The 5019-nt window shown below is 51.6% G+C and overlaps 1 long non-coding RNA gene across 1 annotated transcript; it reads right to left on the minus strand.

Annotated features, from left to right (window-relative positions):
- Positions 1 to 262: 262 nt before the first annotated feature.
- LOC114671439 (uncharacterized) lies at positions 263 to 2464 on the minus strand. Its single transcript, XR_003721454.2, has 2 exons — positions 2239 to 2464; positions 263 to 673 (listed from the first exon to the last, which is right to left on the minus strand). It is a non-coding gene; the product is annotated as an uncharacterized LOC114671439 (long non-coding RNA).
- Between the last annotated feature and the right edge of the window lie 2555 nt (positions 2465 to 5019).

Here is a 5019-nt window from a genome sequence, read left to right on the forward strand (position 1 = left end):
AGGCTCAGGGTATGGTGGTACCATCGCAGCTCAAGTAGTTTCAAAATTCTTACCTCATACCGTCCTCTTGCCTCAGCCTCTCGAGTAACTGGGGCTGCAGGCCTGTGCCACCATACCCAGCTGTTTTTGGGCTTTTGTTTTGGAAAAATGGGATTTTGCTTTGTTGCCCAGGCTGGTCTCAAACTCCTCAGCTCAAGCAATCCTCTTGCCTTGGCCTCTCAAAGTGTCGGGATGATAGGTGTGAGCCTCTGTGCCTGGCCTGTTTTTATTTTTATTTCTGGATTTTATTTTATGTTTGCCTCTCAGTTTTTAAGCAAACTGCAAGGAAGATGGTGGGGCTAGAAGGAAGGCTGAGGCCTGGCCAGCAACGGCCCAGCACCCCTCTGAGTGGCCAACCCCCCTTTTCCCCACACTGCCCTCCTCTGCTGAAGGAATGAGGGCTTTTCAGCAAATCCATGTCAGGGAACAAAATCAAGTATGGAGTGCCATCTGGTGTGTGGGGTGCCTCTGGGAAGCCTGGGCAGTGGAATGCCCCTTGCACCCAGGGCAAGGGACACAGCTCAGGCTCCACACCTCACTGCTGAGCCGATGTCACCGCCCGGAACCTTCCTGTCAGTTCCAGCACGATCCAGAGCTGGCTGCCTGGCAGATTGATGCCGGAGTCTCGTTCTGCCTGATTAAAAATGTAATTAGTATGCAGGAATTAGTGCTGAGAGCACCCCGTCACCCTGTCCCCACTTCCTCCTGCACCAGCTCTGCAGGGCCTGGTGGTGGTCATGGGTCCTGCAACACCGTCTCCCCGCAGTTCCTCAAGCAGCACTCTGTGAGGCCCTGTGCCCGGCTCTGGTGTGAGTTGGTGCCCTGGCAGCGCTAAGGGAGACTGGACAGAGAAGCTGGCCTGGGCCTGGTAAGGGGAGGAGGAACCCTCAAGTGCGTTCCCAACCAGGAGGGGAAACCGGCTCCTGGTGACACAGCCTGGCCCCATTGCCCACCCAGTGTCCCGAGTGCCCACGGATCCCACCTGCCTCAGGTCCCGGGCAGAGCCAGCCGGCCACTGGGCAGTCCCCTCCCCAGCCAGCTCGACCCCAGCCTGCACTCCTTCCCCCTCCGTGGGGGAAGCTCCGTGGCTTGGCTTCCCCGAGAGCTGCCAAAAACTAGGATGAAAGCCGCGGTGAGCACAGCCTCTGCTCCCCCGCACCATTTCCTGGGGTGTCTAGATTAACAAGCTCATTTGATCTGGTTACAGTGAATTTTCTTCAAAGAAACACTCAATCGGGTCCCTTGTCAGAGTGCCTCGCAGCGCCTGAACGACGGTGACTGGGCACGGCTGCCTTTGTTCTGCCACTGTCAGATGGGGCTGGCTGTGGGAGGCGACCAAAGACGTCCCCGCACCTGCCCTCGGAGCTTTTCCCTCCTCCAGGGCTCAGCCACCTCAGGCGGCCTTCAGTCTGTGCGTCCTGCCACCCCTGAGATGTCCCAGAGGCCACGGTCACCCCATCTGTTCCTGCCCCCAGAACCTTCTCCTGGAGCCAAGTATCTGCAGGGACAGACAAGTGAGCGTCTGGGGGTTTGGTGCTGGGGTGTAGAAGGCTGTGGGGTGCTGCCCTGCCCCAGGCAGCCTGACTGTGAGAGCCCCAAACAGGAGACATCCCAGCCTCTTCCCCTCCCCTCCATGCTGTGGCAGTGGGTACTGTTGATGTGTGGCACGTTCTTGGATTGTGCATTTCTCTGATGAACTGCATCTGTTGCCAGTAGAAAGATGCTAACATGTCTTTGGCTCAAGATCAACACTGCTCTTGGCTCCGGTTGGGACGTCAACTATTGCTACAGAGCAGTAATGGTTAAAAATAAGATTTTGGAATTTATTAAAATGTTTTTGGCTGGGTGTGATGGCTCACACCTGTAATCCCAACACTGGGGAACCGAGGCGGGTGGATCACCTGAGGTCAGGAGTTTGAGACCAGCCTGACCAACACGGTGAAACCCCATCTCTACTAAAAATAAAAAATTAGCCGAGTGTGGTGGTGGGCGCCTGTAATCCCAGTTACTCAGGAGGCTGAGGCAGGAGAATCACTTGACCGGGAGGCAGAGGTTACAGTGAGCAGAGATTGCGCCACTGCACTCCAACCTGAGTGACAGAGCAAGACTCTATCTCTAATAAATAAATAAATAAATAAATAAATAAATAAATAAATAAATAAAATTGAAAACTTACCAATAAGGGAGTGAAACTCTTACCTTGAACAGGGTCCCTAAAGCTAGCCCAGTTTTGGCCATGTCTGCAGTGATTAATTTGCGATTCATTTCAAAAGAGTCCTCGGGCTCCACAATCTGGGGATGGTCAGTGTGTTTCCATTACACGTGAGCAAAGGACAGAAGCATGTGCATCCTGGGTAGCATGAACCATTTCTCCCATCCCCGGATGTCCTGTCACTTGAGGGATTTTCTTCCCCAGAAACAGAAGCTGGATCATACAAAAAACAATGAGGAGATGCAGTACCTGGTCTCCCTGAGCGTTTCCCACAGGCTCTAGTTCTCTGAAGACGTGCCTCTCGGCTCTTTGAAACTGTGGAACTAAGTTGGACATGGTGGCATGAGCCTGTAATCCCAGCACTTTGGGAGGCCAAATGAGGCAGGGGGATCGCTTGAGGCCAGGAATTGGAGGCTGCAGTGAACTTTGATCCCGCCACTGCACTCCAGCCTGGGCAAAAGAGCAAGACCCTGTCTTCATATACACACACACACGTATATATGTGTGTGTATATATATACGTGTATATATACACGTATATATATACATACACACATATGCGCACACACACACACATATTTTGCTGTAAGCCAAAATCGTGCCATTGCATTCCAGCCTGGGCAACAAGAGTGAAACTCCATCTAAAATATATATATATATATACACACACACACAATATTTTTACAATTAAATTTTGACGCCGGGCATGTTGGCTCACACCTGTAATCCCAGCACTTTGGGAGGCCGAGGCGGCCGTATCATTTGAGCTCAGGAGTTTGAGACCATCCTGGCCAACATGGTGAAACCCCGTCTCTACTAAAAATACAAAAATTAGCCGGGCGTGGTGGTACATGCCTGTAATCCCAGCTACTCGGGAGGCTGAGGCAGGACAATCGCTTGAACCTGAGGTGGAGGCTGCGGTGAGCCAACATTGAGCCACTGGACTCCAGCCTGGGTGACAGAGCGAGACTCTTATCTCAAATTAAAAAAAAAAAAAGGAATAAATAAATAAATTTTGAAACCAGGGGACCAAGTTCTGTTGAAGACCTGGAAATTCCAGCAGGCTGAGTATCAGAGCAGTCACCGTGGTCGGCCCTTTTGAGGTGTTGCTGAGAACCCACTCATCTGTGGGTGTTGCAGATTTACTACACTCAGATAAAGCCAGTGTTTCTGGAGTTCCTCCAGGAGAAACTGGCAGAGTTCAAAGCCCAGCCAAAGACCCTAAGAAATCACAAAGGGAACATGCGCTTTTCTGGCTGTTATTGTTCTCCAGCACCTTCCTGCCTCTGGATGGAAGGACAGCTCACTGCTTAGTATTTCACAAGCTCTTGCTTCATCCACCAGCTCATCCACTGTTGGAGGTGTCACTGAAGTCAATCTGTCCTGGATCATAGCGACCTCTTAACCCAACAGTTCACAGCTTTTTACATGTCCCTACCTGAACATCCAAAGACCCCTAAAAGAATTGTGGACTGAGTACTCCTTACGCGTACCCTTTTAGGGACCACGAAGCCCCCGTTTCTATTGGGCATCCCAGATGGGCTACTCCCTTACCCTTCCCAAAAGAAGGCAAGCTCCTCTTTTCCCTTGCTGGTGAGCCAGATAGCACTCCATCTGACTGGCAGGTAATGAGTCAGGAAGTCTTTCAGGCAGGCGTGGCTTTGCCTGGGTGTAGTAATAACCTGACTGATCCCTGGTTAGAAAAGACAGCCGTAGTGACTGCTGCTACCCAAGACACAGACCTGTGCTCCTGAGGGCTGCCCTGTGGATCAAAGCAAGCCAAATGGCAGCTACTATGGCTGCCCAGCAAGTCCCTAGACTCCTTAGCTGGAGTAGTTTTATTATTATTATTATTATTATTATTATTATTGAGACAGAGTCTCGCTTAGTCACCCAGGCTGGAGTACAGTGGTGCAATCTCGGCTCACTGCCACCTCCGCCTCCTGGGTTCGAGCAATTCTGCTGCCTCAGCCTCCCATGTAGCTGGGATTACCGGCGTGTACCACCATAAATACCCTGCTAATTTTTGTATTTTTAGTAGAGATGGGGTTTCACCATACTGGAGAGGCTGGTCTCAAACTCCTGGCTTCAAGTGATCCGCTCACCTCAGCTTCCCAAAGTGCTGGGATTACAGGTGTGAGCCACCATGCCCAGCCTGGAGCAGTTTTAGATAACCGCATAGCTGTGCACCATTTGCGTGCCGAACAAGGGGAGTATGTGGAATCGCCAGCTCGTCTTGCTGTTCCCACAGTAATGCATCAACTGAAGTAGACAAGCATGTTGAAATGACAAGGCAGCAAGCTTCCAGGTGGCAGAGACTGCTTTTCAGGGGTCTCTGGGTTTTTTTGTTGTTTTGTTTTGTTTTGGCAGCTGCCCAGGCTGCAGTAGACTGACACAGTCTCAGCTCACTGCAGCCTCGACCTCCTGGGTTCAAGCAATCCTCCCACCTCAGCCTCCCAAGTAGCTGGGACTACAGGCATATGCCATCATGCCCAGCTGATTTCTACATTTTTTGGTAGAGACAGGGTCTTGCCATATTGCCCAGGCTGGTCTCAAAGTCCTGGGTTCCAGCAATCAACCCACCTCGGACTCCTATAAAGGCGTGAGCCACTGCAGGAGGCCGAGGCAGGAGAATTGCTGACATATCCAGTTTCTTAGAAAAAAACATTTAATAGAGACTTACGAACAGAAGCTATGTCTGAGTCTCAGGTGGCGGTGAGGCAAGATGGTAGCTTTACCCCCCAAGACCGAGGGCCACAGGGGAGGGGC

Source organism: Macaca mulatta, chromosome 12, assembly GCF_049350105.2.
Source record: "Macaca mulatta isolate MMU2019108-1 chromosome 12, T2T-MMU8v2.0, whole genome shotgun sequence".
NCBI lineage: Eukaryota > Metazoa > Chordata > Mammalia > Primates > Cercopithecidae > Macaca > Macaca mulatta.